Below are 27,691 nucleotides of genomic sequence, written 5' to 3'. Positions count from 1 at the left end.
AAGGTGGTCACAATGGGTCCTTTTCAAGAGGCTGTGTTGGACGGGAAAATCAGGCTGTGCAATGCACCTAAACATCACTCGAAATGTGCGTGAATCAGGATAAAAAGGAGTGGTGCGAGACAGTGTCGTGTAGGGGCTGCCCTCCATCAGTCCCCATCTGCCATCCCCGTGGCTACCTCTCACTTACCAGTTTACAGCATTTTGTCTTTTCTGTTGCCAAGATTCCCCCCTGGACAGGAATGTAACATTTCAATGAAAGCATTTTATTGCAGTCATCAACTGTATAGTTCGGGCTGCCTGAATGTGCTGATTCAAACAAGGCTATTTCAGTGCCATCTTGCCCAAGATTTTTAACCTCTCAACACTTAGTGCTAACATCGGCACATACCCCAGCCCTCCCACAACAATAACTGAATAACAGACACTACACAATTTTTTGGTGGAGAAAGTTGCTGCAGGTTTATTTGCATAACAATAAGCCAACATGTTGGGTTATCTTACGGGCGATCCAGGGGCAGGCAGCCCCTCGCCACCTGCCCAGCTGATGAGCCATAAAACCCCAGTGGTATTAACCGCGGGGTGTTGTCAATTTGGGGGAAGGGATAGCCCCTCCCACCGGCGGACCTCCAGTCCACCCCTTACTCACGCCCCTCCCCACTACGGGGGGGCCGAGAGTTGCAGGCAACCCCCGGTTGCTCAGGTCCAAAACCGCCCGTAGGACTAACGGGGCGCCGTCGCTCCTCCAGGATCCCCCGCGAGGACATCCCTGGGGATAATTGGCTTTAGCACCCTTACTGTGCTCCTGTAGAGGACGCCCTTCTGTAGTTTACAGCCTTTGGCTCGCCCTGTAACTCCACCTGCAACACAAAGAAAATAGTATTAAATGAGCCGGGTTTGCGGTAGGGAGGGAAAAACAGTGTTGGGCAGCTCGGCCAGGCAGGAGGAGGGCGACTGTCCTCAGCGACGTCCGGTACCAAAGAGGGTGCTCCGATGGTGGCAGAGGTAATTATACCCCCCACACACCCCCTTTCCCCGCCGGAAGAGAAGTCACCCGGGGACCCCACAGGTCCCCAACAATAGACTGCAGCTGAGTCTGTGCCATCGTGTGGCACTAAGGGTGGCTGCCCTCTTAAGTGGCCCCCTTAGATGGCCTGGGGCAGCCTGGCATAGTGCCAACATCGGCACATACCCCAGCCCTCCCACAACAATAACTGAATAACAGACACAACACAATTGTTTGGTGGAGAAAGTTGCTGCAGGTTTATTTGCATAACAATATGCCAACATGTTGGGTTATCTTACGGGCGATCCAGACACAGGCAGCCCCTCGCCACCTGCCCACCTGATGAGCCATAAAACCCCAGTGGTATTAACCGCGGGGTGTTGTCAATTTGGGGGAAGGGATGGTCCCTCCCAACGACGTACCTCCAGTCCACCCCTTACTCACGCCCCTCCCCCCTACGGGGGGCAGAGAGTTGCAGGTAACCCCCGGTTGCTCAGGTCCACCATTGCCCATAGGACTAATGGGGCACCGTCGCTCCTCCTGGATCCCCCGCGAAGACCTCCCTGGGGATAATTGGCTTTAGCACCCTTACTGTGCTCCTGTAGAGGGTATCCTTCTGTACCTTACAGCCTTTGGATCACCCTGTAACTCCGCCATGGCTCTTGGTGTGACCCCCGCCGCCCCAGGGCCCCCCCACCTTATACTGACCTTTCACTTACAACCTGCTGCTGTCAATGCTTCGCCTAAGTCTAGCAGAAATAGGTCCTTCCCTACTTTGGATAGGTGAATCCCATCAACCTCAAAGCACCCGTTGCATTTCGCATGCAGCAACCCATGCCTGACAAAACTAAAACCTCTTTGCTCCGTGAATTTGCGCATTGCACTGTTCACCTGCCTGCGCGAGGGTTCCATGGCCTCTCCTGAGCGCGCACCCCGCCAAAACAGCCTAGGCGTAATTTCGGACCACCATAGCTCACAGGACCCAAGCATGTTGCTCAATTCGTGCCCCTCATCTCCTGGAGCAGGTCTCTACGTCCCAGAGGAACCAGATCATCACCTCCCAGGTGTATTATCAGTACATCAGGTGGCCAGTCCCCTGCCCAGTCTCTGAAGTATTTTCCGCTTTAAGTTATTCCAACGCATGTCGGGTGTCCCCAGCCAAATTATCCTCATTGACATGAACCTGTGTTTCCATTTTCTGCTATCCACCCACTGAGATACCCTCTGTAATCCAGACTGTCCCATCACCCAGACCGTTTTACCTGGTAAATAAAGATGCAGAAGTTTGACACACTGTTTATTAACAACAACAAAACTCAATTCTTCGAACCACATCATCATCACAATTACACCGTCTCTTATGTCACACAATATTTAACACATTAAGCTCCAGGACCATTGTTTATTCCATAACTTTTACGAACGTATATATTTCCTGTAACAATTTGACTCCCAACTCCCCACTTGTTTGATGTGTTCCACTGGCAAGCCCGCCTGGAACGCCGTGGTTGCTGGCCCTATTCTAAAAGAATGGCTGCAAAAACGCTTGCCCTGGACCTTATTGCCTGAGAGTTCTAAGCACAGGTCCATTATGCGCTGCACTTGATATTTGGTCAAGGGTGTACCCTCAACGTGTATTGGGAGGTAACCCTCGCTAGCGGGGCGCAGCGCCAGGTATCTCGCGACTAGGCGCACTGGACAATACTTGGCGATCTCCAGTTTGTTCAACACTATCACTTTCCCTGCCCCTGCCTGGTCCATTTTCGATCTCCGCAGCCTTAAGGTCAGGACCTCCTCTTTGAGTACTGCATCCTGTCTGGACAATGCCACACCTGCCATTTCCTGTTTAGATTTCGCTACCAGCTCCCCCATTCAAAATGCTCCAAAGAAAGCCAACACAAAAGTTGCAGTGAAAAGAGCTGCTTCAAAAACTGAGTGAGTGACCATGTTCACCCAATCTAGCATCCCCTGCAGAGTCACAAAGTCTCTGGTTGACCTGGTGGAAGGTGCTCACGGCTCGCTCCTGGCCCAGCCCTTCAGTGCAGACCTTATTAAGAAGGACTTGGTAGGATCTAACTGCCCCCTCAACCTAGCGTGGTGGCTGATTGCTGGCAAGTGTCCTGCTATCCACGGTTGTGACTTCCCCTGGTCATTGGCCCACATTATGAAGTCCTGAGTCCTGTTCTCCAGGGAAGGCCTCACTTCATCCCAAGCATCGGAAACTGCGCAGAACTTCTCCACACCCGCCCGGTACTGCTTCATCGTCCGAGGAGCCAAGGACAGCTCGCCCAGCCCCCTTAAGCACCTTTCAGATTCAGTAGAAACCACAGATGTGCTGGGAAAGGGGTCATCACCTCCCTTGCTCGCGGCCACGTCTCCCGAAACCTGTGCCACTGAAATCGAGAAAGATCGTCAGCCATTGTGTTTAGCACACCTTGTATATGTTGCGCTCTACACTCAACGTTGTTCACCAGGCACACCCTCACCAGCTCCCTGAGTAAGCACAAGACTAGCGGGCAGGACGCTGAATGTGAATTGATCGATACAAAAGGGGATGATGGACGGAGCGTTTGAGCAAATCAAACACTCACCCCCAGTCAACTGATCTGGATTTAATCCATCACCATTCTTTAGCTAACTCTGCCACCCCAGGTCAGACATGGCCATATGCAAATCAGTCTGACCCTGTGCCTCATGGGAACAGTCCAGCCCGAACCGCCAAGCCATGTCTTCCCTGGACCGGAAACAAGCATCCTGGGACCGGTTTCGGATTCATAATCCCTATCAGCCAGGCTATCTTGAATCCAGTGGCAAAGTGAGCAAGGGACTCACGTCTGAGCATACCCTGCCAACATAGGGCGAACAAAGCAATACAAAAGTGGATGATGAACGGAGCGTTTGAGCAAATCAAACACTCACCCCAGTCAACTGATCTGGGTTTAATCCATCACCATTCTTTAGCTCACTCTGCCACCCCAGGTCAGACATGGCCATATGCAACTCAGTCTGACCCTGTGCCTCATGGGAACAGTCCAGCCCGAACCGCCAAGCATATGGCCATGTCTGACCTGGGGTGGCAGAGTGAGCTAAAGATCTGTTGACTGGGTGTGAGTGTTTGATTGGTTCAGATGCTCCGTCCATCACCACCCTCTTTTGTACTGGAATCTGAATTGATAGCTTGCACCACCGTCAGATTGTCTGACCAGAAAAGGACCCTACGTGCCGACAGCGCCACGGGCCAAAGGTGGAATGCCACTACTATCAGGAAGAGATCCAGGACAGAAATGTTCACTGTGATCTTCTTCTTACGCCATACATTGGGCCATCTCTGCACGCAACACTCAGTGTCCAGGATGACCCCGAAGCCCTCTCTTCCTGACGCATCCGTGAACAAAGCGAGTTCCGGAGACCCTGCCCAAGGCGCCCTCCAAACCACTGAACCATTGAAGTCTTCCAATAAGCTTGCCCACATTCATAAGTCGTCCTTCATTCATTCTGACTAGGTGGTACCTCCTGGTGACCTTCGCTGTAGCCCTGGCAATTCTGCGAGCAAAGACCCTCCCTGCCGGTATGATTCTGGCGGCGAAGTTAAGTTTGTCCAGTAAGCCTTGCAAGAAACCTAGTGTCACCTTCTCCTGACCCAAAGCTGCCTGGATGTGCTGCGCAAGGTCCCGAACCTTGTCTGACAGTAATCTGGATTCACCTGCCACTGTATCAATTTCAATCCCTAAAAAGGTCAACACTTGCGCCGGACCCACAGTCTTGCCAAGTGCCAGAGGGACCCCTAGGTGCGCAGCCAGTAACTCAAAATCATGCAGGGCCTTGCTACACTCCTGTGACCCATCATTCCTAATAAAGAGGAAATGGTCCAGGTAGTGAGACACCCCTCTGACCCCATAGCTTGACTGAAGAGCCCAATGAAGGAAGCTGCTGAATCCCTCAAACTACGCGCATGACACTGCACAACCCATGGGCATGCATCGGTCGTAAAAGTACTGGCCCTCTAGCTTGAAGCCTAGCAGGTGTTGGCTGCTCGGGTGCACTGTTAGTAACCGGAATGCCGACTCAATGTCTGCCTTGGCTAACCAGGCCCCCCTGCCTGCCCTCCTGACTAACTTCAACGCTACATCCAGAGTACAGTACGTGACCGAACAAGCGCCTTCCTCCAAACCATGGTTGACAGAGGCCCTACAGGGTGAGAGGTTGTGAATTAAGCGGAAAGCCCCAGGCTCCTTCTTGGGAACCACTCCCAGAGGAGACACCACAAAATTGTCCAAGCGTGGCCTTGAAAACGGGCCCGCCACTCTCCCCAGTAACCTCTCCTTCTCCACTTTGGCCCTGACCACAACCGGTTGATCCTTGACTGACCTAACATTGTCCGCCTCCCTGGGCCCTTCAGGTCCCACATAAGGTATTCTGAAACCCTCACTAAACCCCTCAAGTAGCAACTGACTGTCAAGCGTGAGCGGGTACTTTCTCAAGAGAGGCAATAGGTTTGACATGATCACTGGCGAAGGGCCCTTCACTGCACCCTCAATGACGTCAAGCTTTCCTGTGGAGGGAACCAAAGGGGGGGGGGGGGGGGGTGCTGAGAATAAACCGTCGCCAAGCTAAACAAGGGAGGGGGAGAGGTGGGGGGGACCCCAGACGTCCATACTAACTTCCTGCCTCCAGCTTACTTTTGGTGGTGCCCCCTTGCTCAGACTGGCAAGAGGCTGCCGGGTGGGGGCCTCCACACCTGTTGCAAGCGTGCGAAAATGTGCATGTCCTGCCCCAAGAGCCAGCCCTGGAGTTGAACAAACAACAGGTCCCCGGGGTGGACCTTCTGAACCCCCCTCTGTTACTCCCTCTCCCCCTGAAACCCCCCCAAAGGGCTACCTGTCCCCCCAGTCTCATAGAGAAAGGCACCACTGCGGACATCCTTGTTCCCCTGACTCTTGCTCTGTGCCCCTGCACCTTGCACCATGCGAGAACCCATGTGATCCAGCCTCAGCTGCACTTCCTTCTGGTCCCACCTTATTTCTGGACACAAGGACATCCTCTTCCTAAACCCCCGGTCATAGCTCAACCAACTCTGTCCGCCCCAATTCATGGCGTCATTGCGAATGAGGGCCCCGTATTGGATGAGACCCTGGGCCTGCTCAGGATGCTTCTCTAAGATGACGGCTGACAGGATAGCAAAAGCATCAAGCCAGTTTTCAATAGTTTTTCCGGCCACTGCTGGTACTTAATTTTCTTGTCATCCTCTTTAGCCCCCGCCTTCCTGACATCTACCCCCTCCTGCCCCAGTAAGAGCAGAGAAAAGATGTCTATCAGCTCTCGCCTCCATATAACCTCCTTGGCCGCTAAAGGTACCTGCCAGGCCAAGGAGCAGTGACCAGATAACAGGGGGACTGCAGCGACCATCTGCACCGGCGTGGGGGGCGCTAACTGCACTGCAGGGGAAACTACACTGGGTGTGCCACCTGCGGCTGAAGGAATTGGCGTGGCCACGCTGCTGGTTGCAGGGGTAGCAGCCGTACTGGTGTTTGGGACCGAAGTGGGCTACCACTGAGGCTGCGGGGTCCACTGCCACCCGACTGCTGCTAGACGTGGAAGGGAAAATGGGTGGCACAGGGGGAAAACCTCCCCAGCTCCCTCCGTGGGCCTACTAAGCAAAGGTGTGGCTGTGACCACCAAAGAGACACCCGGGCTAGCGGGGGTCGTCGCCCCCAGAGGAGACTGCGGCACCTTCACCTGGTTCACCCACACTGATCCCGCCACCCTATCCCCTCCCTCTCCCAAAGCTGGAACACTGACCGGCTGGGCCGGAGAAGGGGTTACCCGTCCCCCTCTCAGCTCTGCCATGAAGTTTTTGAGAGTGTCGAAGAGCTTACCCAGATCTTCACATGTAGCGTACCCCGCCGCAGTCTGGAAATTATCTTGGAGAGCCACTGGAGCTAAGGGCTGAAGGGTGACCAGTAGGGGCACCGCCTCCTTCTGCACGTGCAATGCCCTAGACTTGGCTGGCAGCGGGTCTGGTGGGAATTCCTTGGACGTGGGCTTGCGGGCCCGCTTCGATGCCCTCAAAGGGCCGACCTCCTGGTTGAGGTCAAAGTTAGGGGGGGTGGCTCACAGAAGACGCACGAGTCCTCTGATTCGACGGCCTTCAAGATCCCCGTGGCCCAAGACAGACTCCTTTCTCTGGCCATTTGAATAAACGCCGCCCACTGTGCCTTCTGCGTGGCATCCGGCAGCGAATCGTCCACCTGCGACGTCTGCGTAAAAAGTGATGGTGAGCCCTGGCTCTCCATGGCGTATCGTTGGGATTGCGTCACTCAATCTACGGGGATAAAGTCAGTCAGACATATCCTTAACACTCCTCTAGCTAGGCCAGACCTATTGCCGCCACTGCTGAGCCCGCATACCCCAATCCAAGGACTTACTTACTCAAGATTAGGTGGCTATGGATATGCGAGTTCCGTGTCAGACAATGAGTCCCCCATCGCAACAAATCTGTATTTCCGATGAAAAGAAAGGTTATCAGCGCCCCCCTCGCATCCCAAAAAACTTCGGTGCTTGTTGATAACCCCTCACAGCACCTTCCCCTAACTGACCATGACCTGCCCCTACCCGCAGAGTGTCAGAGCCTTACCTGTTCCTGACCAACTTCAAAATTCCTCTGCGTCGTTAAATTTCTGGCCAATAGACAATCTGGAATTAGAAAAAACACGTCAGTTTCCAACCCACACCTGTTTGCCAGTAACCATGGCCCACTGACCCCAGTGTGCCGCCACCTTTTTACCACAATTATCTCTCCCGTGGCCTTCCGAGGGGCTCTGGCGTCCTCTTCCGCTTGGTTCCTGCAGGGACATAGAACACACATCAGCTGCCCTAATCCCTAAATCCTGGCAGTGATCCATAGCAAATTAGCCAAAAGCCCGCAAAGTACTGCAAGCCACCCTCAGAGTCACTTGTCCCAACCACCTGCACCTGCCCTTACAATTGCCAGGAAATCAATGAGATACATGCTAAAATCTTTACAAATTTGACACCAGAACTCCGCATTGAAATTAAGCATGGGCGGAAAATCCGTTTCGCTCGCGGATTTTGCGGATTTTCGGTAAATTCGCAATCCGCGAGATTCGCGAATCTCCCGCAAAATCCGCAAATCCGCGAGCAGCGGATTTTATGGCTTGCTCGCACTGTTCGCGTGAGTTCGCGGCTTCCCAGTACAACTTCGCGCCCCGCGAATAAGCGCTAAATTGCAGAAATACGATCTTAGCAAAACTGAAACTACTTACCAGGTTCAAAAGTTCAGGCTCATCATTAGTAGCCATTTCCTGTAGTGCTTCCTGAGGGGCCCCTCCAGAGTTCAGTTGCCTACTTGCAACTATTATGTGACCCTGCTCTGAACCTCAGAATAGTTACACATATGCCACAAAGGTCCTGAATTACAGCTAAGGGAGACAAGCAGGAGCCAGGCTGGAAGTTCAAATCCATTAATCAGCCCCTAATTCATTATTGTCAGTTGGGGCAGGGCAGGTGTTGTAACTAATTTTGCAACAATGAAAGCACTTAGCAAGTGCAAAAGATCACTAATCAGGAAGCACTAAGGAAGCAGGTGCCAGCTAAAAAAATATTCTGTGACACATTAATCAGCCCCAAATTAATTCAGGTCACTTGAGGCAGGGAAGGTGTGCTTTGCTTTGCCGAAAATAATGTACACTGGACAACCAGAGGGTGCAGTGATGAAACAGAGGGTGGCATGGGTGGGCCAGAGGGTGGCATGAGTAGTCAGAGAGTGGCAGTGGTGACAGAGAGTGGCAGTGATGAAGAAGAGTGTCCCAAACAGGCTGGACACGTAGAAACAACAAGTTCGCAAAACTTGCGACCGACAGGTAAGTTCGCGTTTGCGAAATTGTACAAAACCCTCGCGAACTGGCAGAAACCCGCGCGAACACAAAAAAAAAATCCGCAAATTCGCGAGAATTCGCGGATTTTGCGGATTGCGAGTTCGCAAATCCGCAAAATTCGCGAACGCGAGATTCGCAAAATTCGCCCATGCTTAATTGAAATGCCTCCTATGCCGATACTGCATCCCACACACAAGACCAGTTACTTTTTACTAGCGCTGCGCAAGCCGGGAACTGACGAAGCAGTACACACCATAGCCCCTCCCGAGGTTTAGCCGTGCCTGAACGCCGAGGCGCAACAAGGCCTCTGCCCGCCCCCATCCCCCCGCATACACGCTGGACGCCGGGCCTCCCGGCAAAGCTCCCAAGGAGCCCGGCGCCTAGGCCTGCCTTCCGTGCACCACGTGCCCCCGGAAGACCAGCGTTGCCACAGTCTCAGGTGAGGCGGAGGGGGCCCACAGGGTAAACGGACACATGGAGACGCATAGATGCTGAAAATAAATGCACCACCGCGCTGGGAGAGGACACTGATGAGCATTCGTCCTCCAAGCGGACAACCGAGGAACTAGCAAGGCCTAGCCGAGAACTTACTTTACCCCAAGGCCTTGGTGTCGCGGGAAAACACCAGCCCCCCCCCCACCCGCAAGCGGGAGAGCCCCAAAGAGTACGCCAGCGTGGCCGTAAGAGTGGGACAACAGCAGACACTGATTATGAAGAACTAAACAATCCCCCCGCATGCCACCAACCTTTCACCACCAACCTTTCACCACCACCCCAAATCCCCCTCCCGCCGGGGCAACAGGCCGCAATCCCCCCCGCAACGCCGCAAACCGCATGCACGACAAGGCCTCAGCCCGCCCCCCCCACACCCCGCAAACACGCTGTCACACCGGGCATCCGGCAAAGCTCCCAGGAGCCCAGCGCTTAGGCCCGCCTACACCTCACAGCAGAACAAAGCCCCAGAGCGACCAAATCCCCCTCCCCAGGCAACCTGACCCCGCGACCCAGGAAAGGCAAGAGCGCCCACCGATGCACACACCACTAACCCCTACCCCCAGCACGCCGTAAAACAAGGCCACCAACCTTCCCCCCTCCTGCAAACGCCACAGGGCCACCTGACCGCCAACTAACTCGCACCTCTCCCCCACCCGCCACCCAAAACCACCCACAACGCAAGGGGCCCACCAAGAAAACAGGACCCTAAACCCCCCTCCCCCCCCCCCCCCGGAGCCTGCCCAGAAAGCTGGGACGAAGCATGAAAATACCGCCCAAACAAGGGGGGGACCAAGGTGGCAAGGAGGGCGGGGGTGGCGTCCGGAGCGAAGGGGGACTCACCTTGCTATCACACACAGAAAAACAGTGTTGGGCAGCTCGGCGAGGCAGGAGGAGGGCGACTGTCCTCAGCGACGTCCGGGACCAAAGAGGGCGCTCCGATGGGGGCAGAGGTAATAATACCCCCCCCCCACACCCCACACCCCTCCTTTCCCCACCAGAAGTGATGTCACCCGGGGACCCCACAGGTCCCCAACACTAGACTGCAGCTGAGTCTGTGCCATCGTGTGGCACTAAGGTTGGCAGCCCTCTTAGGTGGCCCCCTTCGGTGGCCCGGGGCAGCCTGGCATTCAAAAGGGATCTTAAGTAGATTTAGTCTGTTTCATTGCAGACGAAATGCTGTTCTTCAGGCGAACATCCACAGCGAATCAAAGCACTGCAATGAACACGTAATCACAACTGTATCGTGATACCATGCTAAAATCAAGCGCTCATTTGCAAAGATTCTCTTTCTTTTCATTGTATTTCATTAGGAGGAGATGTAGCATTATGGCCGAAGCGGTCACCTATGGTGCTGGGGAACTAGGTTAAAGTCTCTACGTCAGCTCAACATCTCGTAATTCTCTGCAAAACACTTAATCTACTAATGACTTCATGATAATACTTTTGGGTCGAGTTTGCGCTATTTAAAACTGAACAAAAAAAGATTTTGTTGTGATACAGAAACCCCGCTGATGAAACAATGAACAGCCATAAACTTACTCTAATGGCTGTCCTCAGAGCCTCGCTGCGAGAAGCGAAGAGAGAAAAGCACCCAAAGAGAAGTTCCACAAAGTCAAGTTCAGCACATTTTTAGGTCTCAGCTGTCGATAGCAGCGTCCATGCGCTGCTCTCGATATCCAAGAGCTTCTTGAAATCAATACGGTAAAGGAAGGGGACTTGAAGCTCCGCCCCCTCTTGTCATTGGCTCGCGTCATAGCTTAGGCTAAATGCAGGCTTCTTATTAGTCCCTCCTTGTTGCCGCCTTGTCTCCTTTTGGCTCCGCCCACTGGAATTGGATCATTTACTGGCGGCGTTACACCATGGCCATTATTTACTGGGTGAGCACTATTTGTTTTCTCCTTCCCTCTGCCTCTCTTCCCGAGCAGACCCTTCCCTCTGTGTCTCTCAGAGACACAGCTGCTTGTTTTTAACTTTGAAAATGAGCGCAGTGCCGCTTCACGGACTTCACACTCGGTTTATTTATATATTTCTTAACTTTAGCACTGAGCGCAGCGCCCGCTTTAATGACACCGCGCTCAGTGTTAAAGTTAAGAAATATATAAATAAACCGAGCGTGTCCATGAAGCGGTGCTGTGCTCAGTTTTAAACGCAAGCATTTGCAATGCAATCTGACACATTACATTGCAAATGCTTGTTTTTGGCAGAGAACCCTCATAAATCCCCTGTCTGTGGGCCTTATCATGTTATCCTTGTAAGGGAGATAGCTGTCCAGAGTGCAGCACTGCGCCTTTAAATTCCTTCAGCACGCTCAGCTGGTATCACGCGACTCTTTGAAAATGAGCGCTGCGCCGCTTCGCGGACACCACGCTCGGTTTATTTATATATTTCTTAACTTTAACACTGAGCGCAACGCCCGCTTTAAGGACACCGCGCTCAGTGTTAAAGTTAAGAAATATATAAATAAACCGAGCGCGGTGTCCGTAAAGCGGTGCCGCCCTCAGTTTTAAACTTAAGCATTTGCAATGCAATCAGACCGATTACAGGCACGGCTGGTATCACATGACTGCGCTGCTTCCACAGAAGGAGCTGTGGGTTCAATGCTGTTGGGAAGCCTGAGTGCTGGTCCGCTTATGGAGGAGCCGCGGTTACAGCCTCAACGCTCCCAGGTAAAGACGGGGTCCTGCCTGAATCCAGTGGCCTTTAAACCTCCAATGGCCTTTAATCCTTTACATGGTCTTCGCTTTTCCGGCAATGAGGCACATGAGAATTTTTATTTTTAAGTTTGGTAGTTACCGTATTGACTCTTATCGGACTTTTTTGCAAGCGCCTCACTCTTTTCTCCTTCGCCGCTCCTTGATACCCACCTTCTTTCTTTTTTTGTTCTCTTTTTCTATCTCACCTCTTCTCCACACAAGGTTATATAAAAAATAGCCTTTGTATTGTCATAAACACATAAGAAATATAATCACATAAAATACACTGTGCCAACTGGCATTAGGCAATATTCACAGGGGATTATATACAGGACCGGGCCAATTGAGCCGCGGTCAGAACGGTCAGAACCATCAGATCAGGTAAGTAAATGCAAAATACAACCAATAACTACTGGTACAAAAATGACCTAAGCATTACATCACATTAGACATAAACCCACAGTAGGCCCAAACCTTAACAGCATAAACACATTACGCAATATCACATTAGGCATAAACACATTACCCTAAGCCTCAGGAGCCAAAACCCTAAAATGACCCCCAGGCCAACTGGCCTACCTAATGGGGCTCAAATGCCCTACGTCCAGAATGTCAGGGCTGCCAATGCAGTAGGGACCAAGCGCGCGCAATGGCGCTGGGGCAGAGGAGTGTCTCTCACTCCTACCTCCTTCAGCAATGCCCCCAAAGGAAGGTTGGCCTAAACATTTCAGCTGCCCACTACATGCTGGGCAGCTGTGAAATCAAAGGTGGGCATGGGCACTCACTGTGCCAGCTGCCCTCAAAAGGAAATGCCCCCAAGTTGCAGCCGCCCGCTCTCTGTCTCGCGGTGCAGCTGGAACCAGGACTGGCACTAACTGGGCCTCCTTAGCTCCCTTTGCCAGAGCTCCAATGTGGGGCTTAGATTCAACCCCCAAAAGAAATCAGCATGGGCACCACTGTGCCTGGGGGGAGCCCCACTCGGGGGACTCTCAGAAACAATTTCCCCCAACGTTGGAGCGGCCCGCTCTTCTGCGGGGCAGCTCAGTAAATGGCACTCACAGTGTGCCAGGCATCGCTCTTACCTGACCGGAACTCTCAGGCTGGATCCCGGGGCTCTCCTCAGCCCACTGGAGCCCCGGCCACATTGTTACTGCAGGGGGGAAGGCACCGGCTAGGTGCCTTCACACACCCCTCCACCGGACTCCCAACTATGCCCCACTCACCGGGCTGGTCTGGAGAGGCTCTCCAGACTTCACCCGGGCCCCCTCCTGGGACCCGGGACTTCAATATCAGGCTCGCGGGCAGGACCACGAAGGCGGGGTGGGCTCCCGCTGGACCCACATGCTCCTTGTTGCGGCCACACGCGGGCCTCTCACTGTCATGGGAGCCCCGCCTCCAGTCACGCTGCTTCCTGACTCCGGCCGTGCTGCTCCTCTTCCTTGCGGCTAGCCTGGGCTTCCGTCTTGCGGCCCCACCCACTGTCAGGTTGCGTGCCTTACTTCCCACTTTAACTGGCAGAGATTCTTTGGCGCTTGTGACGGTGCAGCAGCAATGCGGGGTGGGCACCCGCCAGTTAGGACCACATGCGGGGTGGACACTCACCTTCTATTAATACAGGAAAATTGGCACAAATACGCAGGGTGGGCACCACTTCCTAATCCTCATAAAATCCGGCACCATTACGCGGGGTGGGCACCCGCTTCCTAATCCTCATAAAAACCAGCAGCAATAAGCAGGGTGGGCACCCGGCTCCTCTGGCAGCTCGAGGGAATCCCCACGTTGGGATTCCCTCCAGAATCACAGCATCCGCACTCTGCACGCTGCCAGCTCCTCACTCTCCTCTGGGGCAATAATAAAATAAAAGCGCTCACGCGATGCTAGCAAACAGGTAAAAATAAAGGGTCCTGGGAGCTGGGGAGACCACAGCGCAGCCTGGCAGGACAGCATGCAGGGACCCCCAGGAGTCAGCAGCTGGGTCCTGCGGCGGTTCCTCCTGGTAGAGTGCCCCCTCCCAAAATAAGCACAAGCACAACAACCTTCATGGGGTCACAGCCCCTTCATTTATAGGACATTTTCCGTTGTTCAGCAGAGCACAGGGCTTGGGGAAAAAGCAAAAACTGGTTATGGGGGAATTGGAGCACTTTGTTTACAAGGCTCCTCTTCCCCTTTGTCATGTGGGGGCTCGTCATCAGACACACCACAGGGGGGCAGAGCCAGCATTTACTAGGGCAGGGGGCAGTCACTCACGTATAAAACGTAGGTTGGCTATGTTAGAACGATTTTTCTAACACCTGAGATTATCTGGAGCCCCTATAGTGGAGAATTTGGAGGAGAACTGGACAGACCTCCAGTGGGCCGGCTGTCAACCGGTTCTTGTTCAAGACTCTATCTCATGGGGCCCGAGTTAAATCGTTACCACTCAGTAGTCATTGTTTCTCTGCCCACACCCCTCCCTAGCACACGTGCATGTCAGGGAGCCAAGGTGGGGAACTCCAGAGAGGTCCACCTTCTCTTTAGTTTTGTTGGTGTCGAAGTAGGCAGGAACTGTACTTCTCCCCTCAGTGGGCTTTAAACCATAAAGAGTTCTTCTTGGATGTGATACAGCTGTCCTTTTGGTTTGCTTATATCGATGTACGATTCTAACTTAGTATTATGCCTGGGTTGCAAGGATGGAATTTGCACATTCTTTCACCTTTACCAGAGTCGCCTGTTTGCTCCCCGGGTGTATGTCTGGATTGGAGGATTATGGGGGTTACTGGTTTGTGGCCGATTTTCGGGGAAGTAGCCCCATTGGCTAGTTCCTGCATGATGCTGATGTTTCCTGCCGGTTTCTTAATTAACACTAATGCTTTAGACCTCTATTCCATTTCACGAGTCCTCATAGTGTCCTCTCTAAGTGGAATGATATTGATAAGTTGGAAACATGGCATCTAGTATTGGGACGATCGCCAAACCTCACTTGCGCCTTACAAATCCAGGTTCAGCATCAAAGGGATTAGTGGAGAAATCCCGGCAGATGGTATCTTGTAGACCACAAAGGCAGAATGAGTTGATATGTTGCCTATGTCATTTTGTTGGATGACATCTGCATAGCAACCGGTGAATAGCGAATTGGGTGCTTGTGGCACATTTGATAATGGTGCAGGATAATTATTGTGTTACTCTAGGAATCTGTGTTTCTTTGCTGTTGGTTACCAGCCAAATGGTGGGACAGTACAATTTTACACTTACTCTGGGCAATTACAACGCAAAGAGAAGGGTTGCGAAGGCAATGCCTCGGCCACTGATGGACTATGTTTCATTTTAGTTGTATGGGAGTAGGGCTCGCAAGTTCGTCTCGTTTTGCTATGTCTAGTCGATGCAGGTAAAAAGTGCCTTCTGCAAACAAGGGCAGGTTACAGGTTGCTTCAGTTCAGACATATTCACCCGCGCTTTAGCCAGGGCAGCAGGCGCGTTGTGGTAGTTGTCGTCTAACAAGTGTGCTGCGGTGCAAAAAAGTTTGATAAACACTGTGTTAGAGACAAATGGCGACAGGGTATTATAGACTATTTGGCACTCCCAATATTCAGGAAACGGCAGGTATTTGCACATAATGTTCCCCTCTGGTTCCCACAGACTTGTCTGCCCCCTGGGTTATCCTTCTATGGGCTTGATCCAGAGACTGGAAGGGGCATCTTCTGCGACCTGTGTCCCAAACACTTTGATAGTCAACGCTGGGGTAGATGTACCTTGAAGGGCATGATTACTCCTTGGGTCGTCCCAAAATGTTGGGGTCAAACTGGGTTGGAGTATTAAGTCCACAGTCCTTAGGAATAATCCAGCATTCCTTCAATGCAAGTAAGGCCAGTTGGCGATACACAGTATCAGCGAGTGGGTAACATACACCGGTTATTCAGCGACATCATGCCCCGGGGACATGCACGCTTCACAAAAACACAGAGCTTCAACCAGAAAGGTGCCAAGTGGCAGAAGCCAGTAATAAGTTTAATATATGTGTGTCTCTGGCCTTACAGCTGTGTGGAGCCAGTCTCCTTCAAAGGTACGCCCAGGTGAAAATTGGGTGCTTCTTATGGTTTGCATGACCAATGCGGTTGGTGGTATCTCCCAGGGAAACCACTGATGGTATATTGCAGCTAAACATAAAACTGGGAATCTGGGATTTCGACACTTTTGCTAGTTTAAGCATCCAGAGTCAGGGATGGTTAGCAGGTACTGGCATCTGTGATCCGACAGCAGTTAAGCAAGCGGGGTGCACTGTGTAAGTTGTCACTACACGAAAGGGTGAGGTCCCACCAATAGTGGGACAATACATATATGGTTCAAACCAGATTTGACTCCAATAAGGTGTTCACCAGGGCTTAGCAATCATAAGGGTCTGTGCAATTGTCTGGTCAACGGGGTGAAGTAAATGCATCCCCGAACCAAGGGTAGGTGACCTGTTGCTTCAGTTAAGCTCAAAAGCCCCGCACGGTTAGCTATATTAGCCACCCTGGGTGTGGACGCTAACAGCCAACATAGCGTGCTGCTTTTCCAATAAAGGGGAAAACAGGGTGTTGAGCATAAAAGGCTACCATGCAAAAAGAACATTTGACACATCCAGTGTTCAACAAAAGTTACAATTTAACGAGCAGGTAATTTACCATCGCTGTGGCTGCTCAGGGTGGACAGTGTGAACCCCACCTCCTACCTCCCTATCTGGGATATTCTAGGATGAGGGTAAAGTAGGACTTAGCAATCCTTAGTGTTAGGCACCACATTGCAGACAGTGCGCACTGTATTAAATCAGGCAGATTTTCTAAGCTGGTATGTCTAGGGGGTTCCACCACTGAGGGAACTGAGTGGGTGAAATTCCCATAAGGGATAAGGGATGCATGGCAAGGACAGGATGGCACCCTTGCTCACTGTCGCATACTTCTAGTTATGAACATTCCTGTGCGTCATGATTTAGAAAGCAAAGGGACTGTTCAAATGTTAAGGATAATCCTTCTCACCCTAATAGCCAAAGAAGGCAGATGGGTTGTGGGAGTGGTCTCCTAACAAGGGGGCTGCTGTCCCATAGATGGGGGACACAGGTGTTCAGGCACATACGGTGCTAGAAGAACGGCAGCTAGGTATGAGCAGCCAATAGATGGGGCAATGTGAGCCATGATGTCTGAAACCGTCCCGCCCAGAGTTGGCACGGGGCTAAGTCATGTGATGTGGTAGAACTTTCCTGCATGGGGTGAATAGTTCTTAGCACAAGTTCACAGGTCAAAAGGGCCTTTTGTTTTATCAGACACTAGCTGATCCAGGCTAACGCAAAGGGCTATAATGATATAGATGGGGTTCTTCTATCACCAGTAGGAATGGATCTCTTCCTTCTAGAATTGCAGGAGGCTCTAGGGTTGAGAGGTTGCAGGTAAGACCATAGCTGTTTTGGTAGGGGCTCTGGCAGAGGCCACCTCCGGAGCTGTAGTGGAGTTACAGGGCGATCTGGATGCAAATAGGTACATAAGGGTACCTCTGCAGAGCACAATAGGGGTGCCAAAGACAAATACCAGGAGCCTCATGGGAGGTTCCTGGAAACCCACGTGAGCGTCCTGTTAGTCCTTCGGGCAGTTGTGGGCCTGAACATCAGGGGGCTTGCCTTGCTACGCTCTGCCCTGAAGGAGGTGTGAGTAAAACGGGACCAATGTGTCACGTGATCCGGAAAGAGGATCACACCATAAGGTGTAGCACAGATTGGGTTCTCCCCAGTGTTACTTGGCTCATCATGCGGGCAGGCAGCATAGATGGTTACAGCTGCCTGCCCTTGGATCGCCCGAAAGATAACCCACCATATTGCATACTGTTGTATAGAATAAACCTGCAGCATTATTTACCCAAACAAAAGTTGTCTTGTGCATTTATTTATTCAGTATCCATGCTATGAGTTTGTGAGGCTGAGGAATGGCTGCCATTGGTGGCACTATGCAGCTGCCTGTGGCCCATGCAGGGGGCCACTCAAAAGGCGGCCTCTAGTGCCATCTGTGCACTAACCCACCCCCTTCCTAGTTGTGGGGACTCAGGGGGGAGTCCCCTCAGAATGGCGTGTGGCGTGCTGGGCGCATCACTTCCTGCACACTGAGGATAGGGGGGTATGTAGGCCTCCCCAGCCATTTTGGTATCCCCTTTTTGTTGCGCTGGTCACACCGTCTCCCACCCTACCGCTTACCTGGCATGGGGAGGCAGACACGATACATAGAATGTTGTAATGTTTTCTTTTTTATTGCAGGCGGAGTTACAGGGCAATCTGGATGCAAATGGGTACACAAGGGTACCTCTGCAGGGCACAATAGGGGTGCCAGAGCAAAATACCAGGAGCCTCATCAGAGGTTTCTGAAAACCTGTGTCTGCGTCCCATTAGTCCTTCGGGCGGTTGTGCGCCTGAACAACCGGGGGCTTGCCTTGCTACGGTCCGCCCTGAAAGAGGCGTGAGTAAAAAGGGACAAATGTGTCACATGATCCGGAAAGAGGATCACACCATAAGGTGTAGCACAGATTTGGTTTTCCCCAGTGCTACTAGGCTCATCAGGCAGGCAAGCAGCATAGATGGTTCCAGCTGCCTGCCCTTGGAACGCCCGTAAGATAACCCACCATATTGCATACTGTTGTATGGAATAAACCTGCAGCAATATTTACCTAAACAAAAGTTGTCTTGTGTATTTATTTAGCATGCATGCTATGAGTTTGTGTGGGTGGGGAATGGCTGCCAATGGTGACACTATGCCCCCACGTTTGGTTTCTGCATATACTGCTGGTCTGTTGTCCAAGAGACCCAAGTCACGGCACTCTGCAGCTCTGCAATGGCACTATTTCTTGTTGAGCCATCAGTCACGGGTTACTGTAGCCCACTTCAGGTCCTTGCTGACTATTACATTTCAAAAAAGAGCAATTTTTAAAACTAAACAATTTACAAAAACTCAATTGCCTTGGATTTCACTCACAATAAGTGTGCCTCAAAGTGTTGCAGAAAAAGCATTGGAAAATGTCACACATAAACACACTAGAAATTTGGAAATATCACACATAAGCCAACTGAAAACTTGGGAGCTATGAAAGAACTACTACCAAGCATCTCAACTCAGGATCCTCTTTGAGTTGTCTTTGTACGAAACTGAGCTCCACTGAGTCCATATGGATGCAGCAGTAATGGGCCGCACCCCAAGGACTGTGCCCTGGCTACCTAATGAGAGGCCTCCGGTATGCTTCACTTCTGAAGTCAACCATAGAGATATGGGACTCACTTAAAAAAAGTGATTGTCTACAGTACTTTCATCTAAGACACTACACCCCATACTCAGGGGGATTAAAGCTGCAATTAGACATTTAACTGGGTGGGAGAAGCTCTTTACAACATACATGGGCCCAAAAACCCTTCTATCCAATATTTATGGAATACTTGTAGATGTGAGTCCCAATGTAGAATGGTCATCTGTAAGATAATTGAACCAAACTTTGGCCAGTCAAATCTCCATGGTCCAGTTACAGAAACTTTGGACCAACATTTCTCACATTGCAGCAAAGTCCTGCAACAGCCTCCCCACGCACCTCCCGACCATCACCTCTCTTCAAAAATTACGAATGGCCCTCAAGACCTGGCTGTCGAATAAGGCTCCAGGGGCTGTAAGCACCTGGATGCCCTGTCGGGTGATTAGCTGCTCTTTCTGAATCCTGAGTGATTGATCCCATCCCTGTGTAAGAGTGTGCAGAACAGGGAACTGATGGATGAATTCATGATGATTTGGCATGTCACCCTTTCAAAGCTGAAACAAATTTAACCAACGGAAGGATTATGTTGGAGGGGTTGTGGACACGTAGGAGATGTGCTTCATGTATGGTGGACTTGCCCAAGACTATCAATCTTTGGAAAGAGATTCTTAGCCACATCAAGGGTGTGGTGGGGTACCCATTGCAACCTAAACCACCGATTATTATGCTTAGTCTCAGACTGATGGAAATTACCAATCTGTCTAAAACGGACTAGATACTGATCCCCAATATGAGGCTGGCAGCAAAACGTAAATCTACCTCCATCCTGACTATGCAAGAATGGGCTGACAAAGTCTGGATGCTGCTGGCATGCAAAACTTAATGAGATGGGAAATAAATATGAAAAGGAACCCACACATTGAGTCCTTGAAAGACAAAGGTTTTGGATATGGTTTGCTCTAAATCATTGAGATCCCTTCGACTTTCAAGTTAATGTAAGGAGGTGGAGGGTAAAATGTTAAAATTATAAAGCATAAGATGAAGTGTTGAAATAACTCTCCTGGAAAGTAAACATGGAACGCCTTACTGTCTGATTTGCCACCTGGAGGGAGGAGGGGGAAAGAGATATTTGGTGGGGTTATTTCAGTGCATTGGGCTATGGTCATATATATATTTAAACTGCTGTTTAATGAGCTCAGTGTTTTTTTTCTTTGACATCTGTTTATTGTTTTTTGTCTGATACATTTATAATTTGCATTGCGCAGTCAATATGTTAAGCATGTGTCAATCAGTGAGTAGTCGAAAGCAATAACAGTTTTGAACATTAGCAGGGGTGACAACTGAGCGATATAGGCAGTAGCCTCTCCTAGGCTGCAATCCTCCATTCCAAACCTCTGGCACAGCTCACAATGTTTGATGTTTGTGCCCAACATTTGTTCATAGCTCAGTTCTTGGAGATTATCGTTTATCTATGTATTCATTTGGCCCCATGTCCATAGGTTTATTGAAACCAGCTAGCTTTGCACATCCGTGTCCCACCATCTATCCCTACCCATATTGTCCCTCCATTTCCACCAGTTGGGCCACTGTGTTATTGTGATTCAGGTGTGGATCATGTAATGAGGGGCAGTCATTGGTTAGTAAAGGACCCCAGGAGTAAGGGCAATGGTATGCAAGGGTGCGTTCCACTTTGCTACAGCAAGGCTCTCAGTGCCCCGGGGTGTGCGTTGTGATGTCTGATGTTAGGTTCAACAGTGGAAGGCCGTAGGGCGGTCTAGTTGTTGTTTGTGTGTGCCCCTTGAAGTTCGAGTATAATGGCTTCCCATTGTGCCCAAATTGGTTCCTTGCGAAGCCCCCAGGCGTCCTCCGTTCGCAGCGCCACTCCCTCTGCCCTATCCCACACCAGAAGGGGCTGTCTCTAGGCCTGTAGAACCAGAGGATTAGGCCTCTTCCACCTCCTTGTGATCAGACACTTGGACACCAGCATGTCCAGGTCTAGAAATCAGGTGGTGACCTTCCACTTTTTACCTCTAGGGTAGAGATGGAGTATGATTTCCTCCCACATGAGTGAAGAGTGCGACCAGTGTACGCCGTCGGTACGTCACTGACCTTTTGCCAGCAATGACCGAGTGACGGGCAGGCCCAAAGCATATGAAGGAGGTCAGCGTTTAGTAGTTGGCACCTGGGGCATACTCTGTCTGTTTGCTTACATATTGTTTTGATTTTTGCTGTGGTGAGGTATGCTCTCTGAATCACAAAATGTTGTATGAAGTTAAAGTGCGCATTGCGTGGGATATATGCAGGGATGTGTACTATAACAGCCGGGGGAGTGCTACCATTTTCAGTAAGGCTATCCTGCCCATTACTGACAGGAGGAGCGTACACCAAAATGTCATCTCGATCTCAGCGTGGTGATTGCCCTACCTAAGTTGCCCTCCAGGACAGGTCATCCTTGCGATGATAGATTCTGACACCCAGGTAACAAAAAGTGTCTAGCTGCCACCTGATGCTGTCACTGCTGTGGGCAAGCATTGGTTCCGGATGTCCATGTACAAAGGGGTAGAGACAAGTTTTGCTCCTATTGACATGCAGCCCAGAAAAAACAGCAAATTCCTCTAATAGTCCTGGTGGGATCCAGCACACATTCCTGAGATGCACCATAATGTAATCTGCATTAAGTGAGACTATGTGCACCCCATCTCCCAGGGGTATCCAACACTCCTCCCCCGTTTACGAAGCTCCACTGTCAATGGCTCAACTGCCATCGCGAAGAGGAGTGGAGACAGTGGGCAACACTGCCGGGTGCCCCGACATATAGGCAAAGAACAAGAGACATGCCCACCCATCTTTACTCACTCCATTGGTTCCTTATATAGTTTAAGGAGACAAGGGAACCTTCTAGGTAGTCAAGGACCACGGGTGATAGTATTATAAGGCAACAGAGGTCCTTAACTGAAAATGATAAACAAGAAGCAAATAATAAATTATAGACAACAATGTGTGCTATAAGCAAAAATGTGTCCAGCCGGACACTGATTTTATTAATGTAAGAAATCAGCAAGGATAAGGTGAACAAATATACAGTGGGATACAATCCTGTATCCAGTACATATAACACATAAAGGACAAAACCAAGGGAAATGAAAAAAGGTAAATCCAGGCAATTTAATAACGAGGGGACGCTGGTAAAGGATTTGAGAGTAGCCTAACTAACCTCATGTAGTAAACACAATTGGGTGACACAATGGAAAACTAGTGTGTGACTACATTAACTGTCGACGGCGTTTCCATCCTGTATATAAATAGAAGGATCATCATCTGGACTAAAATAACATTGCCTAAGTATTCAGATATACAAGCCTTGATTAGGCTGGGAAGGGAAGCGAGCTGGCGGGCTATCACGGTAGGAAGCCGTGCGGCTAGGAGGTAAGGCTCCTGGAGTATCTAGAATACAGGTATTCTAGATACTCCAGGAGCCTTACCTCCTAGCCGCATGGCTTCCCACCGTGATAGCCTGCCGGCACGCTTCCCTTCCGAGCTGGTGGTGTCGGTGTGATGAGGCCAGGTACTGTGCAGCTGTAGTTATCACTAAGATATGCCACCTGCCCCACCTCTCCACCCTCTCTCAGGGACTGCTCATGTTGGCAGCGCGAGTCCACTGATGAGTCTGTCAGACAGGGACGACCATGGGGCGACGCAATGGGGAAGGGGGCAACAAGTTGTCAGCAGTATAGTTCACTACCCCGGAGTAGTCAAGTCAGCCTTATGCCTTTTTGCCGTATTCAGTTAGTGTCCTCTTATGGTGGCTGCGTATATTGTGTCACGTGCTCAGGCCCTACACACCGTCTTCAACAACTGCTAGCTTGTTCAATACAACTACTGCGCTCCCACTTACTCCGCCTACTTCACTGCCTCCTGCTACCTGTATCACTTCACCTAGCCTCCCAGCTCTTCTTTAGCAAGGTCTGTGCTCAGTCCCTCTCAGTTTAGCTCCAGGTGGCCCCGCCAAGCAGAGGGCCGGGCCTACACCCCCTGAGTGTGTGGGGAAATGTCAGTGCCCATGCCGAGTAGGATTGCTGATGCCATGCCTCACAGCTGGTGTCTAGCCTGGCCCTCCGCCAGGGCGGCATGGGCCACGTCTCAGGGTACTCCCAGAGCTCGCAGGAACTGCTTTCAGCGCCCCCAGGTTATGTCCTCAGTGGGCTAACCCCCACAGCCTAAAGAGGGTGGCCGCGTCCCTCGCTCTCCCCCCCCCACCACCCCTGCAGCGGTCTAGGTCTTATCCGGCCCTCGGTGACACACACGCTGAAAAGGCTGCTGGGGGGAGAGGGAAGGGGGCCAGGGTGGAGAAAAGGAGAAAGGCAGTTCACGCTCACATTAGCCATGTCTTCTCCCCGCAGTTCTCGAGGTGACAGGGTCTTCCTCCTCCACTGTATGCACAGTGGAGGCCTGCAGTTCAGCCCGAGGATGCCAGATACGCTGACTACCTCTCTGGCCCAGTCAACGCTCACACTTCAGGGAGTCCTCCAGGCCCAAGCAGCTAAAAGTAGTCTGCCACTTCTGCCCCAGCTCCTGCCGCAACCAACGCACCAGTCCTCACCGCCTCGTGCCCAGCGGCTTCAGCTGGGCGTAATCAGGTCTTCACATTGCCAGTGGACTGCTGCACCCCTCCCGCCTCCACTGGCCATGGTCTAGGCCCGAATCGGCCCCCAGAATCACACGCCGCAGGCAATGTACCAAGAGGAGGAGCAATGGTGGGAAGAGGAGGAGAAAGCGCACGCCCACCTCCCACCAGGCGTCTCCTCACCTGCACCGGAGTGCTCAACCGGAGCCAGCCCCAGGATGAAAAATGTTCTAGCTAACGTGACAAAGAATTTTCAATTCTATTAAGGACACAGAGGCGAGAATTATGCTTCTCAATCTTTACTGAACACACAGCAGCAAAGGGTAAACTTTAAACAGCATACCCCGGAAGGACAACCCCCTCCAGGTCTGCACCAATAGTATCACAGTAGTAAGAATAAATGTCCACAATGACATAACCACTTCCTCTTTCTTTGCAATGTTTATAAACTGTAACAGGACTGAATCCAACTCAACGTGGAACCACATCAGAAAACATCCTCTTTGAACGTAGAAGTCTGGTCCAAAGCTTCGGCAGAACAGCTCACACTTCAAGATTGTGTGCCTTGGTCACCTGAAACGAGAAACACAGCCATAACACCCATGCCAGACTGAAAGAAAACAGTCACAAATAGAGAATTGGGTGGGAAAAAATAAGAAGTCAAACATAGCATCGAAAATGCAATCAATATCAGTATAATAGTTATAAAACATGTACAATATACAATAAGTCATCCTGGGTGGGATAATTCTCGCCTCCGTGTCCTTAATAGAATTGAAAATTCTTTGTCGCGTTAGCTAGAAATTTTTTCATTCTATGTCAGTCCACGGAGGCTCAAATTATGCTAGTTTAAAGTTGCTTCACTACAACAGACACTATCAGGCACATGCACCAAGCGTTTGGGAATTCGCTAAAATTGCAAATCGCAAAAATAAGGCATTTGCGATCGTAATTTAAAGAGTAGAAATGCATGAACCTTAATTTTGCGAAAATCGGTAAATTTTCGCAAAATTAAGGAATCGCTAAAAAATTCAGCGAAAACCATTGCGATTTCCCGTTTGCGATTCGCAAGGAAAGAATCGCAAATAAGGAATCACAATCCAAATGCATGAAAAATCGCAATTAGCGATTTTGATGAAATTCGGTAATTTGCAATCGCAATTTAAGAAGATACCCAACCAGGTGATAAAAATGAGTGCAAATCAGAAACAGCTGAACACCAACAGAAACATATATAAACACACCCACAATGAGGCCCCAGTTTCCAAAATGGCTGCTCTGTACCTGATGGCGAGGAGGATGAGGCTGCAAGCGGCTCAACAGAGAGGGAGGTAAATCAATGAGCGCATCTTCAGAATACGTGTCACTCTGCTTGGTCAGGAGGATGATGAAATATATAACAAGTATAGGCTGAATGGCCAAATGATACATGATCTGATCCATGAACTGGACCCTATCCTGCAACAACAGACCCATAGGACCAATGCAATCCCAACGCATGTGCAGGTATTATGTTGCCTACATCTACTGGCGTCAGGCACTTTTCAGGGAGTAATAGCAGTAGCAGGAGGTGTGTCTCAAAGTGCAATGTCAAGAATATTGGCTGATTTTCTTGATGCTATGATGGTACGGATACACAACCACATAAGTTTTCCTACCACAGCCCATGAAATAGCTAGGACCAAGCAGGAGTTCTATCAAATAGCTGGCTTCCCCCAAGTACTGGGTTGTATTGATTACACCCATGTGGCGATATGTCCCCTAGCAGCTCATGAATATATGTATTGCAATAGGAAAAGTTATCATTCCCTGAATATTCAGGTGGTGTGCAATGCAAAGAACATTATAACGGACATTGTGTCACAATTCCCTGGCAGTGCACATGATTCGTATATCTTCAGGCAAAGTGGCATTCAGACCCGTCTAGCAAGGAGAGAGTTTGGAGAGGGACATTTGCTAGGTAATTATGTGCAACACATCTTTCCATACCTTGTACAAATGTAAAACTCAAACAACCACTGACAGCCTTTCTACCCTCTCATGTAGGTGACAGCGCATATGCCTTGCGAAACTACCTGCTGACACCATACCTAAATCCAGCCACAGCCGCACAAAGGAGATACAATGCAGCACATATATCTACGAGGAACTTGATTGAGTGCACATTAGGCCTACTCAAGAGCCGATTCAGACGCCTCCATAAGACCGGAGGTGCAATGAAATACAGTCCCGTCAAATGCTGCAAGATAGTGGCAGCATGTGCCATGCTGCACAACATTGCAACAAAGGGAGGCTTGGAAGTGGAGCTGTCTGACAGTGACTCAGAGGATGGAAACCAACAAGTGCCACACCACCCTGCCCAACAAGGCACGGGCGCAGCAGAAGGCCGCAGGCGCAGATTGGAGATTACACAGAATTACTTCTGAGGTGAGTAATGAAGACACAAACACATTCATTGAAATGCTAAGTATACTTTATGTAAATGTATTGTGACCGGTGAACATTAGCAAACAAACAAAAGTGACTAATGTCACTATACTCATTTGAATACGAAAACAAAGAGAAAATTTAAATCAAATGTACTTGAAAGTCAGTGATATGGTCACATCGTGTCAATGGTTAAGTCACCATTTCACTCAAAATGTCAGGATGGGAGACTAGCGTTTTTTCCCTCGAACACCCAGACGCCTGTCTTGTGCTGCATCTTCTTGCCTTTCGTTGGCAGTGGATGGGGTAGCGCTGCGAGTAGTGCGTCTCACAGCAATTGCAACAGGCACTGTGGTACTGCTCATGCTTGAGGCACACTCACTGCTGTCATCCTGTGCAGTCATGTGCACTTGCCTACCAGATGCATTCATCTGGTCTACTGCATTAGTCACTTGATGCAGTGCTTTGGCAACATCTCCACTACAGTGACACATTTCCGTCTGCAAAAGTCACTGATCTACGCGCCAGCAGTGTCGTGGCTGTGGCCAGACTATTGCTGGTCTTCCCTTGCTGTTTGAGTTGCTGCATCAGTTGGCGGTGCTGTCTGTTGCACGGTGCATCCCCCTCCTGCATGACCTTTGTGAGTTCCTGGACACTACTGGCCAGTAGAGCAATGTTGCCTGACATCTGTGCAATTTCCTCCTTGACTAACCGAGTGTTCTTGCTCTGCAGGTGATGTGAGTGGAGCATCTGTCCCTCCAAGCCACCCCAGACTGGATTTCTCGCCTCCACCTGCTGTGGTCTGCGTGCCCTGCGTCTTCTCCTTAGCGATCTACAAAAGCCTCTCCGGATCTGTGTGTGATGTCTGTTTGCCGTACACGGACTGCAGGTGCAGCATTGCCCTCATCATCGGAAGCCATGGGACGCAGTGTTGGGACAAGTGCCCTACGGGAATGAGGCACACGTGAATGCGCAGTAGGCAGAGCTGGTGTGTCCTCATGTTCTGATCCGCTGCTGTGTTGCAATTCCTGACCATCAATGTCCCCGGCCTCATTGAGTTCTGCATCTTTGAGGTGAAACAGTGCAAAACGGGATCAATGTATGCTTGTGAGGTCATGTCACAGTTCTAATTTAATAAAATTAGACATATTCTTAACATCTGCTACAGCATTTCTTACACTTTTGGGCATTTCTGTGTGTGTGTCATTGTCAGTACTTAGCCAGACTACAACTCCCATGATGCACTTTCCTCAGTAATCTAATAGGAAACAGGCTTTACAGTGTGTGCTCATGCTGTGCTCTGCTGACATCCTGACTTATGTAC

The 27,691-nt window shown here is 50.6% G+C and overlaps 1 pseudogene; it reads right to left on the bottom strand.

Annotated features, from left to right (window-relative positions):
* Positions 1-791: 791 nt before the first annotated feature.
* LOC147702088 (uncharacterized) overlaps positions 792-27,691 on the bottom strand; it is a 33,583-nt pseudogene continuing 6,683 nt past the window's right edge.

Source organism: Lissotriton vulgaris, chromosome 7, assembly GCF_964263255.1.
Source record: "Lissotriton vulgaris chromosome 7, aLisVul1.2, whole genome shotgun sequence".
In the NCBI taxonomy this organism is placed as follows: domain Eukaryota; kingdom Metazoa; phylum Chordata; class Amphibia; order Caudata; family Salamandridae; genus Lissotriton; species Lissotriton vulgaris.
The sequence above is the reverse complement of the archived record's forward strand: the minus strand, read 5'-3'. Positions and strand labels throughout refer to the sequence as shown.